This window comes from Coregonus lavaretus (assembly GCF_964263955.1).
Source record: "Coregonus lavaretus genome assembly, chromosome: 20".
Classification (NCBI taxonomy): domain Eukaryota; kingdom Metazoa; phylum Chordata; class Actinopteri; order Salmoniformes; family Salmonidae; genus Coregonus; species Coregonus lavaretus.
The window spans coordinates 41,063,787-41,080,776 of NC_140007.1; the positions used below are offsets into that span (position 1 = coordinate 41,063,787).

The 16,990-nt window shown below is 40.7% G+C and overlaps 1 protein-coding gene across 1 annotated transcript in view; it reads right to left on the reverse strand.

Moving 5' to 3' along the window:
- LOC311147284 (cyclic AMP-dependent transcription factor ATF-7-like) overlaps positions 1 to 12,970 on the reverse strand; it is a gene marked incomplete at its 5' end in the record, with an annotated part of 51,595 nt that extends 38,625 nt beyond the window's left edge. The window contains one exon of the mRNA XM_084183972.1: positions 12,936 to 12,970. The remainder of the gene's footprint in view (positions 1 to 12,935) is intronic.
- Between the last annotated feature and the right edge of the window lie 4,020 nt (positions 12,971 to 16,990).

The following is a 16,990-nucleotide window of genomic DNA, read 5'->3' on the forward strand; positions in this document are numbered from 1 at the left end:
CAGGCCTACCACCGTCGTGTCGTCAGCAAACATATTATTGTTTTTGTCAGCAAACTTAAATGGTGTTGAGTTGTGCGCGTCCACGCAGTTGTTGGTGAACAGGGAGTACAGGAGGGGACTAAGCACCAGGGGTTGGAACCGGTTAAGATGGGAAAAGAACGAAATCTTTAGAGGAACAGAATCAGAACCGGGAACGAAAGTGATGTAAAACTGTTCCGGAACACATTTACATTTACATTTACATTTTAGTCATTTAGCAGACGCTCTTATCCAGAGCGACTTACAGGAGCAATTAGGGTTAAGTGCCTTGCTCAAGGGCACATCGACAGATTTTTCACCTAGTCGGCTCGGGGATTAGAACCAGCGACCTTTCGGTTACTGGCACAACGTTCTTAACCACTAAGCTACCTGCCGGAACAGAGCCATTATTTTAAAAGCATGGGAACCGGTTAAAGCTGCAATATGTAATCTTTGGGCGACCCGACCAAATTCATAAAAATGTGATTTATAGATCTGTCATTCTCATTGAAAGCAAGACTAAGAAGTGGTAGATCTGTTCTGTGCTCACTACTTCTATGCTTCCCGTTCTTAAAATACAATATTTTTGGTTATTGAAAATATAGTTTCCAGCGGTTTAAATACAATGATTCTCTACACTTGTTTTGTCACAAACTGAAATTTCTGCATATTGCGGATTGGTGAAGTAATTTAACATCGAGCTAAGGTTAAAACAAGTTTAAAATAGGAACAGAAAGGAACGATAAACCAATACTTTTTTGGGGTTCGAACCGGTTCAGAACTTTATTTTGCAGGTCGGAACAGTAGAACAACATTATTGGAAAATAATTTCTGTTCAAACCACTGAGGGTCCCCAATTTTGAGGGTCAACATGGCAAATGTGTTGTTGCCTACCCTCACCACCTGGGGGCTGCCCGCCAGGAAGTCCAGGGTCCAGATACAGAGGGAAGTGTTCAGTCCTAGGGTCCTGAGTTTAGTGATGAGCTTGGAGGGCACTATGGTGTTGAACACGGAGCTGTAGTCAATGAACAGCATTCTCACATACACTACATTACCAAATGTATGGGGACACCTGCTTGTCGAACATCTCATTCCAAAATAATGGACATTAATATGGAGTTGGTCCCCCCTTTGCTGCTATAACAGCCTCCACTCTTCTGGGAAGGCTTTCCACTAGATGTTGGAACAATTCTGCGGGAACTTGCTTCCATTCAGCCACAAGAGCATTAGTGAGGTTGGGCACTGATGTTGGGCGATTAGGCTTGGCTCGCAGTTGGCGTTCCAATTCATCCCAAAGGTGTTCGATGGGGTTGAGGTCAGGGCTCTGTGCAGGCCAGTTAAGTTCTTCCACACTGATCTCGACAAACCATTTCTGTATGGACCTCGCTTTGTGCACAGGGGCAATGTCATGCTGAAACAGGAAAGGGCCTGAAGTGGAAGCTGTAGCCTTTAGCTCAGTGCAGATGTTGCCTGTAATCCATGGCTTTTGGTTGGGATATGTACGTACGGTCACTGTTACTGAAGCCGGTGACTGATGTGGTATACTCCTCAATATTATCGATTGATTCCCGGAACACATTCCAGTCTGTGCTAGCGAAGCAGTTCTGTAGCTTAGCATCCGCTTCATTTGACCACTTCCGTATTGAGTGAGTCACTGGTACTTCCTGTTTGAGTTTTTGCTTGTAAGCAGGAATCAGGAGGATAGAGTTATGGTCAGATTTGGCAAAGGGAGGGCGAGGGAGAGCCTTGTATGCGTGGAGTAGGCCTAAATGTGATCTAGAGTTTTATTGCCTCTAGTTTCACAGGTGACATGCTGGTAAAAATGAGGTAAAACGGATTTCAGTTTCCCTGCATTAAAATCACCGGCCACGAGAAGCGCTGCCTCTGGATGTGCAGTATCTTGTTTGCTTATGGCCCTATACAGCTCGTTGAGTGCGGTCTTAGTGCCAGCATCGGTTTGTGGTGGTAAACAGACAGTTACAAAAAAATATAGATAAACTCCCTTGGTAAATAGTATGGTCTGCAGCTTATCATGAGGTATTCTAACTCAGGCGAGCAATAGCTTGAAACTTCGTTAACATTAGCGATCGTGCACCAACTGTTGTTAACAAAGGGACACACCCCTCCCTCTCAGCTTACCTGAGGCTGCCGTCCGGTCTGGAAAAGCCAGCCAGGTGTATATTATCCATGTCCTTGTTAAGCCACGACTCTGAGAAACAGGATATTACAGTTCTTCAGGTCCCGTTGGTAGGACAGTCTCGAACGGAGATCGTCCAGTTTGTTCCCTAGTGATTGTACGTTCGCCAACTAAACAGAGGGCAATGGCGATCTAGATGCTCACCGACGTAGTCTAATCATGATGCCGCCACGCTTGTCTCTCTTTCACCGCCGCTTCCTCTTTCGAGTCCCGGGGATGAGGGCCTGGTCCGGGGTAAGTGTAACATCCAGAGCTGCCGACTCGTTGAAGTAGAAATCTTCATCCAAATCAAGGTTAGTGATCGCTGTTCTGATGCCCAGAAGTGGGTTTCGTCACAGGAAATTATGGAGGAAACATTATGTACAAAAAACACTTTCAGATCAGCTTTTTAAAAAATTATAACATTAAAAAATAGCAGAATTGGTCAGGAGCCCATAAGACGGCAGCTATCCAATGCAGCACCAGCTTTAGGTCTTCTTTATCTCACAGGACAGGTGAGGCTCTGCCTGCCCGGCCCCAGCGGCCTGAGGTAAAACCCTGTGAGGGTTAATGACGAGAGATCTAGGCTGCTGCCTGAGTGTGTACTGCACTACAGTCAGCCAATAGGCATCTATGTAACCCAAATGAACCTGAGATTTGGTCAATGGAAAATGGAACAAATTAAACCCTATACGCACGTCTGCATAACTGCCCATGTCTTTAAGCTACATCCATGGCATAACAGACAGACAATACAGGGACCCAGTGCTGTTTTTCTGCAATTAAATTGGAAACACTTGATTTCTATTTATAAGATGGATCATCGGCGTTTAAAAGGACAGCAATGGGTTGGCTGGCCCAAGTTGTTTTGATGCTATAACTACAACGCTTAGGCAATACAGACTAGGCCAATAACCGAGACATTTGATATCTGTGTTATGAACAACTGGTAGGCTGCATCTGGCCTATGAACTTTAAGGATGATTTAACACCCTGTATCTAGTGTAGAGTAGACTAGACGGATAGCACATTAAATACTTTTTTTTTTTTTGGGGGGGGGGGGGGGGGGGGGGTAGATCAGCTTTAATATTGCAGATAGATTGTAACTTCCATCAATGTAATTGTCTGCATCACTTCCAATCCCCCATGTTTTTTTTGTTTTTTCTTGCATATATATACAGTGGGGAGAACAAGTATTTGATACACTCCCGATTTAGTAGGTTTTCCTATTTACAAAGCATGTAGAGGTCTGTAATTTTTATCATAGGTACACTTATCATAGGTACTCATTTGTTTTGGTACTGTCCATTTGTAGCTTGTTTCTGGACACAGGTCCAGGAATGGCTGAAGGATTGCAATATTTGCATGGAGCTGACCCTGCAGATAGCACTACTGGGTGATCTGAAAAGTCATAGTCAATCGATCAATAATATAATAATACTTTTAGCAAAGATGTTTATTTTCAATTCACAAACTGTAGAAACAATGAGAATAGAAAGGTTCAGAACTTTTGTAAAACATCAACAAGATAACTAGTGTAAGACATGCTGTGTCCATAATAAGTATATAGGTTATATATTGTGAGCTTTTGTGAAAGAGCACAGTTAGAAAGATATGGCATATAGAAGCATACCAGATGGACATCATGAAAATGATCGGAGGAAGTTCAGGAGTAAAAACAAACAAAATATAATTAAGACTGTATACATAAGCATTGTTGTTCACTAGTTTACTCCAATTAGGGAGGGGATGGTGGGGTTGGAAAGTAATAAAGGGAAATATATATATATTTTTAAAGGATATGTGTATATATATATATATATATATATATATATATATATATATATATATATATATATATATATATATATATATATATATATATATATATATATATATACAGTAGGGAGAACAAGTATTTGATACACTGGCGATTTTGCAGGTTTTCCTACTTACAAAGCATGTAGAGGTATGTAATTTTTATCATAGGTACACTTCAACTGTGAGAGACGGAATCTAAAACAAAAATCCATAAAATCACATTGTATGATTTTTAAGTAATTAATTTGCATTTTACTGCATGACATAAGTATTTGATCACAGGCTCTCACAGACCTGTTAGTTTTTCTTTAAGAAGCACTCCTGTTCTCCACTCATTACCTGTATTAACTTCACCTGTTTGAACTCGTTACCTGTATAAAAGACACCTGTCCACACAATCAAACAGACTCCAACCTCTCCACAATGGCCAAGACCAGAGAGCTGGGATGGGCTACAGGACAATAGGCAAGCAGCTTGGTGAGAAGGCAACAACTGTTGGCGCAATTATTAGAAAATGGAAGAAGTTCAAGATGATGGTCAATCACCCTTGGTCTGGGGCTCCAAGCAAGATCTCACCTCGTGGGGCATCAATGATCATGAGGAAGGTGAGGGATCAGCCCAGAACTACACGGCAGGACCTGGTAAATGACCTGAAGAGAGCTGGGAACACAGTCTCAAAGAAAACCATTAGTAACACACTACGCAGTCATGGATTAAAATCCTGCAGCGAACGCAAGGTCCCCCTGCTCAAGCCAGCGCATGTCCAGGCCCGTCTGAAGTTTGCCAGTGACCATCTGGATGATCCAGAGGAGGAATGGGAGAAGGTCATGTGGTCTGATGAGACAAAAATAGAGCTTTTTGGTCTAAACTCCACTCGCCGTGTTTGGAGGAAGAAGAAGGATGAGTACAACCCCAAGAACGCCATCCCAACCTTGAAGCATGGAGGTGGAAACATCATTCTTTGGGGATGCTTTTCTGCAAAGGGGACAGGACGACTGCTCCGTATTGAGGGGAGGATGGATGGGGCCATGTATCGCGAGATCTTGGCCAACAACCTCCTTCCCTCAGTAAGAGCATTGAAGATGGGTCGTGGCTGGGTCTTCCAGCATGACAACGACCCGAAACACACAGCCAGGGCAACTAAGGAGTGGCTCCATAAGAAGCATCTCAAGGTCCTGGAGTGGCCTAGCCAGTCTCCAGACCTGAACCCAATAGAAAATCTTTGGAGGGAGCTGAAAGTCTGTATTGCCCAGCGACAGCCCCGAAACCTGAAGGATCTGGAGAAGGTCTGTATGGAGGAGTGGGCCAAAATCCCTGCTGCAGTGTGTGCAAACCTGGTCAAGACCTACAGGAAACGTATGATCTCTGTAATTGCAAACAAAGGTTTCTGTACCAAATATTAAGTTCTGCTTTTCTGATGTATCAAATACTTATGTCATGCAAATTAATTACTTAAAAATCATACAATGTGATTTTCTGGATTTTTTCTTCTTCTGGATTCTCTCACAGTTGAAGTGTACCTATGATAAAAATTACAGACCTCTACATGCTTTGTAAGTAGGAAAACCTGCAAAATCGGCAGTGTATCAAATACTTGTTCTCCCCACTGTATGTGTATATATATATATATATATATACACACATATCCTTTAAAAATATATATATATATTTCCCTTTATTACTTTCCAACCCCACCATCCCCTCCCTAATTGGAGTAAACTAGTGAACAACAATGCTTATGGATACAGTCTTAATTATATTTTGTTTGTTTTTACTCCTGAACTTCCTCCGATCATTTTCATGATGTCCATCTGGTATGCTTCTATATGCCATATCTTTCTAACTGTGCTCTTTCACAAAAGCTCACAATATATAACCTATATACTTATTATGGACACAGCATGTCTTACACTAGTTATCTTGTTGATGTTTTACAAAAGTTCTGAACCTTTCTATTCTCATTGTTTCTACAGTTTGTGAATTGAAAATAAACATCTTTGCTAAAAGTATTATTATATTATTGATCGATTGACTATGACTTTTCAGATCACCCAGTAGTGCTATCTGCAGGGTCAGCTCCATGCAAATATTGCAATCCTTCAGCCATTCCTGGACTTGTGTCCAGAAACAAGCTACAAATGGACAGTACCAAAACAAATGATCTAATGATTCTGTCTCTTCACAGCCAAATCTGCAGAGCTGGGAAGATTGTATCCCCCATACAAATAACATTCTATTGGTAGCAAGAATTGTATATAATAATTTTTTTTTAAAAAATCTAAGTTTTGAATGCGGCGTCGTTTTGCTTATCAGTTCATAAACACTATGCCATGGAATCGGTACGTCAAAAATCTCTTCCCAACTATTTTGCAATCTATATGGGACGGCTGTCAATCTTTTGGTCCTTAAATGAAACTGGTAAACTTTTTTATTTATCACAATTTTCTTTAACCAATTATGTTGTTTAATGCAAGGCCGACAGACAAGTTCCTTACTTTTTCCTCCTTCCACTTTCCTATTCCATTTTTGCAGTAATGCTGCAATTATTTGGTTGTAATTTTGGGTAGAGCAGACATTTCCATATGTTTTTGTTAGCTGCATGTGCGACATAACTCCACCATTCCTACCGTTAATATCATTTACGAAGATTATATATTTTAAAAACATTTTCTCAAAAAATAACGGTTTTTTATCAATTAGTATATTTGAGTTTAACCACAATATTTGTTGCAATATTTGTTCTGTAATTTCTGGAGGATTAAATTGAAATTGCAACCAACTTTCTATGGCTTGTTTTAGAAATAGTGATATTTGGGAGATTATTTCCTTTTCAAATACCTGAAAGTGAGGGGTTGTAATCTGAATAAATGGGAAAAAGTCCCTTCTTGAACATTGGGTGAGACAATCTTACTAGTTTGCTAGAGAACCAGTTCGGATTTAAGTATAATTTTTGTATGACTGAAGCTTTTAGTGATAGGTCTAACGCTTTAATATTTAATAATTTCTGTCCTCCTAATTCATATTCATTATATAAATAGACCCGTTTAATTTTGTCTGGCTTGCCGTTCCAAATAAAATGGAATATTTTTTTCTCATATAATTTAAAAACCTGTTCGCTAGGCGTAGGCAAGACCATAAGCAAATAGGTAAACTGGGATAATACTAAAGAGTTAATCAGGGTGATTTTTCCACAAATTGACAGGAATTTACCTTTCCATGGTAGCAAGATCTTATCTATTTTTGCTAACTTTCTATTTAATTTTTTGGGGAGTGAGATCATTTATTTCGTTTGGGATATGTATTCCGAGTATATCCACATCACCATCAGACCATTTTATTGGTAAACTACATGGTAATGTAAAAATTGTATTTTTTAATGATCCAATACGTAATATAGTACATTTATCATAATTTGGTTGTAATCCAGAGAGGTTAGAAAATGTATCTAGATCCTCTATGAGGCTGTGGAGGGATTCAAGTTGTGGATTTAAAAGAAAACATGAATCATCAGCGTACAATGACACCTTTGTTTTTAAGCCCTGGATTTCTAATCCCTTGATATTATTGTTGGATCTGATTTTAATAGCTAACATCTCGATGGCAATAATAAATAGATATGCTGATAGTGGACAACCTTGTTTCACTCCTCTTGACAGTTTAAAACTTTCTGAGAAATATACATTATTTAATATTTTACACCTAGGGTTACTATACATGAGTTTAACCCAATTTATAAGAGATTGTCCAACATTGAAATGCTCCAGGCATTTATATATAAAACCCAGTCGTACTTTATCAAATGCCTTTTCGAAGTCTGCTATGAATAGTAGGCCTGGCTTCCCAGATTTTTCATAGTGTTCTATTGTTTCCAGTACTTGCCTTATATTATCTCCAATGTATTGGCAATGTAAAAAACCTGTCTGATTAGAATGAATAATGTCCGACAATACCTTTTTAATTCTATGTGCTATACATTTTGCTAGAATCTTTTTATCACAACACTGAAGTGTAAGCGGCCGCCAATTTTGTTAATGGACTGGATCCTTATATTTTCCACTTGTATCCTGTTTCAGTAATAATGAAATCAGACCTTCTTCTTGGGTGTCTGATAATCTACCATTTACATAGCAGTGCTTTAAACATGCTAATAACGGTCCTCTGAGTATATCAAAAAAGGTTTGGTATACCTCGACTGGTATGCCATCCAGCACATTAAATCTTAGCGTGGGATCCAAACGGAGCAATTGAAAACAATGGTGAGTCAGAGCATATCAGTTTGGAATCCAGGCTCATAAAATCTAGAAGTGGTGTACAAACCCTAGAGTATGAAAACCACCTGCCATGTACTGCTGTCTTTTACTCTTCTTGACACTTTCATGGATCGATACACAAGTATAAATCCAATACAGAAAAGTATATAATGTATACAATTTTACATAGCGTTTTGGAATGAAACTACTAACACAACTAGGGTTGGGCATGAGTACTCGAATGGACGTCCAAGCTCCATCTTTAACCAGAGATCACATATTTGGTGGAATGTGCTTTGTGACTGCCCGAATGGGCAAGTACAATTTTGTCCAGAATTTGTTTTACATTTTGACTTGAAGACGATGTTAATTTGCTTTGACTCTAGTGTTACATTTGTACATGTGCATTTGCGGGGCACAACAAAAAAGAAACCAAGCCAAGCATCACACAGTTCTTCTCCCCAAATTCCATTTCCCCACCTTGTCTCATTCACTCAATTACCTTCCGACCGCTCCCTACACACACACATGCTGACCGCTCCCTACACACACACATGCTGACCGCTCCCTACACACACACATGCTGACCGCTCCCTACACACACACACATGCTGACCGCTCCCTACACACACACACATGCTGACCGCTCCCTACACACACACACGCTGACCGCTCCCTACACACACACACACACATGCTGACCGCTCCCTACACACACACACATGCTGACCGCTCCCTACACACACACACATGCTGACCGCTCCCTACACGCACACATGCTGACCGCTCCCTACACACACACACACACACATGCTGACCGCTCCCTACACACACACATGCTGACCGCTCCCTACACACACACATGCTGACCGCTCCCTACACGCACACATGCTGACCGCTCCCTACACACACACATGCTGACCGCTCCCTACACACACACATGCTGACCGCTCCCTACACACACACACACACATGCTGACCGCTCCCTACACACACACACACATGCTGACCGCTCCCTACACACACACACAAATGCTGACCGCTCCCTACACGCACACATGCTGACCGCTCCCTACACACACACACATGCTGACCGCTCCCTACACACACACACACATGCTGACCGCTCCCTACACACACACACACATGCTGACCGCTCCCTACACACACACACACATGCTGACCGCTCCCTACACACACACATGCTGACCGCTCCCTACACACACACACACATGCTGACCGCTCCCTACACACACACACACACATGCTGACCGCTCCCTACACACACACACACGCTGACCGCTCCCTACACACACACACATGCTGACCGCTCCCTACACACACACACATGCTGACCGCTCCCTACACACACACACATGCTGACCGCTCCCTACACACACACATGCTGACCGCTCCCTACACACACACACGCTGACCGCTCCCTACACACACACACACATGCTGACCGCTCCCTACACACACACATGCTGACCGCTCCCTACACACACACGCTGACCGCTCCCTACACACACATGCTGACCGCTCCCTACACACACACACATGCTGACCGCTCCCTACACACACACACATGTTGACCGCTCCCTACACACACACACACATGCTGACCGCTCCCTACACGCACACACACATGCTGACCGCTCCCTACACACACACACATGCTGACCGCTCCCTACACGCACACACACATGCTGACCGCTCCCTACACACACACACAAGCTGACCGCTCCCTACACGCACACATGTTGACCGCTCCCTACACACACACACATGCTGACCGCTCCCTACACACACACACATGCTGACCGCTCCCTACACGCACACACACATGCTGACCGCTCCCTACACACACACGCTCCTGTTAGGCCTACAAAACTAACTGCCTATAAAAATGTATTTAACTGATGGGATACAATTGCTACATTCCCACGGGGGGCCAGTATGAAAAATGTATGCACTCACTGATTGTAAGTCGCTCTGGATAAGATGCATCTGCTAAATGACTAAAATGTCAATTGGATCACTAAAAAAAAATGTCCTTGCCAAATGACAACAGCTTTATCACAAATAAAAAAACTGACTGATTGTGTTCAAACAACAAGCTGCAGTTTTGGAATAATTGCGTCACGTCTATTTTCCACTTAGGCAACTTTGCGAACTGCTAGTGCCATTTAGAATTGGTTAGCCTAGGCTATAACCCCCCTAAACATAGACCGGTTCCACACTGAAAATACACAAAAACATTAGTTTGATGAAGACAAAAAGCATATTTAAGCATAGGCCTACTAACCAAACAGATGTTGTATATTTAAGCATAGGCCTACTAACCAAACAGATGTTGTGGCCGTAATTAATCACCACGCAGAGTTCCATGTGGAATTGCTTATCTGTTTAGAAAATTCCAAAGAGCAGGCAGAATAAACTAAATCGAATGTCTTTATATCAAAAAGATTACAGATTTTGGTTTGTAAGCCTGAATCTTTCTCTTTTTTTTCAACTTGCCAAATTGAGCCCCGTTTCAAATGATGACTCTTTGAGAATAGCTGTTGCAGACGGGAGATGTGCATCACTTCACACTGGCCACTTTTTTCATTTAGAAGAATATTCTGTTATATTTATATTACATCATGTTTTTTTGAAAACTATAAAATAGATGTCTTTCTTGACTGTGATAAGGGCTCGGGAAATAAGACCATCTTGTCTGCTAAATTAACAAAGAAAGGCTATGCCATTGCACAGCCATAGGCTTCTACAAGCAAGCGCCACTGCTGAGGTTACTGCGTTTTTGAAGATGATGTTCCATGATATAATATAACCAGTTGATGACTGAAGATACAGTATATGGGGCAATTTAGCAATTAGGATGTTATCTGTAATGGCTATGATAAATTAGGCATTGTTGCGCACTGTTGGCATAGGCCTGTAGATAAATGCGCACATGTTTTTTTTTTTTCCAGTCTGCGCCCTGTGTCCTAAAATTGTATTTGCTTTTACATTTGAGTACTTTGAAAAAAATCATGTGAATACTCGAACAGTCCAAATGCCCATCCCTAAACACAACCAAGAAAAACCGGGGCTGTATGTATCAAACATATCAGAGTAAGAGTACTGATCTAGGATCAGCCCCCCCCCCCCTTTCCCATTTAGCGTTTGCAACGCCAGGGTTGTGGGTTCGTTTCCCACGGGGGCCAGTATGAAAAATGTATGCACTCACTAACTGTAAGTCGCTCAGGATAAGAGCGTCTGCTAAATGACTTAAATGTAAATGTAATCTTATTAATTGTGATCTAAAAGGCAGAATTGATCCTAAATCAGCACCTACTGACCTAAAGATGCGATTCCCCCCCAGCCAAACATAATCTTGGTGATGAAAGCTAGGCTTGGAGATGCATAGAGGGACATTCACCAGCTCATATTACAACACTACAGATATCTTTATTAACTTAGTAGACGACCAAACAAATACTTGTAGGCATCACAGAACCACACAATGTAATGGCAGCAAATTATAGTCAACTGTGAAATAGCTTCGATGATGGCAGCAATATAGATAGATAGTATTAATACTATGTGTAAATATTAATAGATATGTATTAATATATAAATATAGATATATTCCCATTATTTTAGAGGATGTGAGGTCAAAGTAATAGTTGTACATTATAACCATGTTTATAGGTGTCATCAATGTTACTAACTACATTTTATAACCGTGTTATAAATATATGGCTGAAGTTAAAGCCACAACAGGCAATAGAATGTAGGACTGACTATGTTGAGGAACTTGAATCTCCGAATTATATATATTGTTTTATAATCAGCTAGCTATTTTGTTGCATTGCTGTACTGTAACTTACTGTAAATTATTAGTTCAGCTAGAAACACATGGTGTATGGATTGCTTATGATTAAGAAAACGTCTAGCTAGTTAAAAAGGTATAAACTTATATTTTTAAGAAGCAGAATCGCAATGCCTTAACTTGTGCTAAAAGTTGAAGCCTTCAGACACTGGTTAAGTTAGCATTTTAGCATGCTAGCTGAGACCCCGGAGTACCCTTTTTGCGCAAAAGCCCTGCCTTTTCCCGCACGAGACCGCCTTTTCTTTTAAATGATTGGCTACATACATGTTAACCAGCACAATCTCATTCCCCTATCGCTCAGTGAACTGTCAATCATTTCTGACAGAAGAATGTGATTGGTTCATGACGATTCCACTCAAAATATGGGAGATTTCGCTAGCTAGCTACAACTTTCCACAGTGCCAACTTTGAACAGGCCGCTACTACAGTCAGGTTAAAGCAATGTGCAGTACTAAAACCTCATCAACAACAACGAACTTCATGCATGACAAGAGGAGCATGTCATACAATCGTGCAGTGCTGATAAATAATTAGTTGACACTTTAGTTTGCTAACTGCTAACCAACTTGTTAGCTTAGAGCAAGTTAAAATAGGTAGGCTGGCACTCGAGTGCAGGCGAGAAGACAGACCACAACAGTTTTGACAACTTATTGGCCACTCAGATTTCATGGACGACAACATTAGAAACGAACACACTAACTCTAACGACTTTCAATACTTATATGTCACATTTTCAACGGAATTGCATATGGATTGTACATTTTGACAATAATATACTGTGTTACAAACTCACCTTTGCGCTCCTCTCCCTCTCCCTCTCTCCTCTTCTCTTCTCTTCTCTTTTGGAATTTGACACTCCCCTCCTCCCTGAATCATCGCGAGGTTCTACTTACGTCAGTCTTAATAAACCCATATCGAAGACAGTACAGTATGAAGATAGGCAGAAACTGCTTCTCCAATAGAAATCCCCGATAACGCTTGTCGGCAATTTCATGGTTGGCGTTGGCTAGCTAAGCTCATGCGCAAAATCTCTCGCGCCAAACTGCGCATGTGCAACCCGTCAACTCAACTGTACTCCTTCAATATAAAGTTGTTTTTTACGAAAATAAAACGTGCCAGTTTGTCACTTTCACAAGGTTGGAGTAATAACATGTTCAACTACTTAAGACATTGGCTTGAATCTAGGTTGTGCCTTTAGAATTCGAGAAAATTAACAACTAAGGAATCATTTTTCACTTCTCTCATTGACTTCTCAAACCCCAAACCCCGGCCTGGTCTGCTTGGTCTGTTTCGCAAGCGTTCCCGGAAGTCTTGCAATATCACACCTCTGGCTTTAGAAACTCCGTGCTCATCTCATAGAAAAGGAGTTGGAATTTACATAAGAAATACAGTAGGCCTATATCAAACTTTTTTTTTTTTTTTTACAAACTCCTACCTTCATTATTTTGAGATGTAGTAGGTGGTGCATACAAATGGTATACATTGTTTTCCCAAGGGCCACATGTTTTATTTTATATACCTTGGGTGTCATCAGCCAACCATATATTTCTGACAGTGAACACAATACTGATTTCATTCATAGCTCATACTAATAACCTCTGACAGCTTTCAAAGCAAACAAACATGCACCTTTGCTTTTGCGGCTGTTTTGGTTACCGCAGTAACCTGTCTCTGTCGTAGACGACCGCGACCGGGAGACCCATGGGGCGGCGCACAATTGGCCCAGCGTCGTCCAGGGTAGGGGAGGGAATGGCCGGCAGGGATGTTGGCAGAGCATGGCGTTTGCAACACCAGGGTTGTGGGTTCGATTCCCACGGGGGGCCAGTATAAAAATATATATATATATAATGTATGTACTCACTAACTGTAAGTCGCTCTGGATAAGAGCGTCTGCTAAATGACTAAAATGTAAATGTAATGTAAATGAAATACATGAGTTTTGTCTGTATTTCTCCTTCTAATATTAACTAGATATATACTGTCTGTTTCTGGGGAAAGGAATGCTTAGTGTGACGTGTAAAACGTTGTTTGTAATACATCTAAAGTTGTTAAAGTTAGAAAATAATAAAATAGAATAGAATCTGGTTAAAGTTTATATAATGTATTAGTAGGTAATGGTTTGATGTATTGTGATAGTTTTTTCTACTTTTTGATAAATTGTTGCTGAATTTTGTTTGTGTTTTGTTTTCTACCTTATGCGCATTGAGCGTGGGAAATGCGCTTAAAAAATATATTATTATTATTATTATTTATTATTATTATTATTAATAGGAGTTGGTCACTTAAAAAAAAAATGGCCAGGTTATACATTCTTAATTTTGAACATTTCACATGAAGCAGGTTTCTAAAATGAAAGATGCAAAATAAGAGACTGGTTATACAGTACACTGTACACTTCCCTCTTTTTTTAGAAACCACAAGCAGTGTGTTGCTCATCATTATTGCTGACATCCAATTCTCTGCCCATTTTCTTTGTATCCTGACTAAGCCAGAAGCCTGTGAACAAATAAAACTATGGGTCACGGTCAAAAGTAGTGCACTATAAAGGGAAAAGGGTGCCATTTGGACTGTCTTTAATTATGTATTCAGTCCCTAAGACTACGTCTTGCATAACCACCGCTGGCCTGGCCTGCCTCCAACCCTGGGCATGTGGAGCCACAGAACTAGAATGATTCTAGAACTAAAATGACTCCATAACTAGAACGACTCCAGAACTAGAATGATTCTAGAACTAAAATGACTCCATAACTAGAATGACTCCAGAACTAGAATGATTCTAGAACTAAAATGACTCCAGAACTAGAATGACTCCAGAACTAGAATGATTCTAGAACTAAAATGACTCCAGAACTAAAATGACTCCAGAACTAGAATGATTCTAGAACTAAAATGACTCCAGAACTAGAATGACTCCAGAACTAGAACGACTCCAGCTTATTCTATTTCTGTGTATGTAGGAGCACTGTTGTGAGGGAGGATGAGGGCAGTTAGCTTATCACAATGTTCTGTCATAGTTATAAATGTCACATTTAAAACTCATTACAACATTATAGACCATCTCTGATGAGCGCAGTTACAACATTGCTCTCAAAAATATTCACACTTAATTTTCACCTAACATTTTTCATTACATTTTCTGCTAACATTGTTTTTCTCTGTTTAACATTTTCAAGCCTGATACACGAGTAAAAATCCTGATATATTGAAGGATTGAAAAATGTACAGTAGAGTAGGCTACAGTAGTAGTAATGTACAGTAGGATTGAAAATGTACAATATAACTCATTTTATGTCAAGAAAATCCAGACATTGAACAGATGGAGTGAATTAACTGCTGTATTATACAGTTTTTAAGGAAGTAGTGTGAAAGAGAGCTGAGAGGGGGCCTTTTTTCTCTGTGTTGTTTTAGTTTCCTTCCTGAAATTCTCACCCTTGTTTTCTCTTGCTGGGAAACTAACGTCCTGTCTGTGTCAGGACATGGGGCTAAAATAAAGCATTGGAAATGTCTAAAAACAATACCAACTTGTAACTCAACAAAGGATTATTATCAAGTGGTGCGTTTGAACCTGCTGACATGTAATCAAAGGGGAAGCAGCCAATTAAGACAAATAGCTTTGTGTTTTCACACGGTGATAATAAAGTTAAATATTAGAGTGGCAGCCACTGTAAACACTAAGATAAACAGTCAAATATATGAACTGTCAGTCTTCAGTCGTGCTACATCAACAATGGCATACGAGACCTATCTGTACATTATTCATAGCCAGAAGCATACCACCCTGCAGCCCACTGTTGGCTTGCCTCTGAAGCTAAGCAGGGTTGGTCCTGGATGGGAGACCAGATGCTGCTGGAAGTGTTGTTGGAGGTCCAGTAGAGAGCTCTCTGGTCTAAGGAGATCCTATGCCAGTGAAGGGGACATCGGCCTTGCAAAGGGTGCAGTCTTTCGGATGGGATGTTAAAACGGGTGCCCTGACTCTCTGTGGTCATTAAAGATCCCATGGCACTTATCGTAAGAGTAGTGGCATGAGCCATGATAGAATGGAACTCATTTCCCATCTCAAGCAAACAGCAAAATTATCTTTCAAAAAATTGATTATGGAACGGTGGAGATCTTTTTTTAGTTGTATTGTTTTTTGTTTTTATATTATTGTATTTTACATTTGTGTGACTGTCCTTGTCTATCAGTGTGTCAGTGTTTTGTTACTTGTCATGTTTTGTGTGGACCCCAGGAAGAGTAGCTGCTGCCTCTGCAAAAGCTAATGGGGATCCAAATAAACCCTGGTCTAAATTCCCAACCTGGCCCTCAAACCATCATGGCCACCTAATCATTCCCAGCTTCAAATTGGCTCATTCATCCCCCCTCCTCTCCCCTGTAACTCTTCCCCAGGTCGTTGCTGTAAAATATATGTTATCAGTCGTCTTACCTGGTAAAATAATGGTCAATAAATAAACAAGAGTACACTGTATTCTTCTGTAAATAGGGTGTATTTGGACATGTATAAACTAATTTTGTGAGTACAGTATGTACCTCTCAAGATTTTGTTAAACCAGTCTTTCTTTCTTATCATGATATTTTTTCAATAACACAACACAACTGAGGATTATGAACCTATTTTTCACCTCTTCATTTACTATACTTAGATCTATCCGGAACAGTCTCTCCTGCCATTGAAGCAAAGACTGATTCGTATGTTGAAGGCTAGAGACCCCTTCTGGCATGAGATGAAACTACGGCGGCTCAAGGTGCCCGCATACTAGCTTCGGTTTGCTCCTAGCAGAACTCAGCTAGGCAAAGCTAATGTTTGTGCCTCGCATACTACCTTAAAATACCTTTGCTTGAAAAACGTCA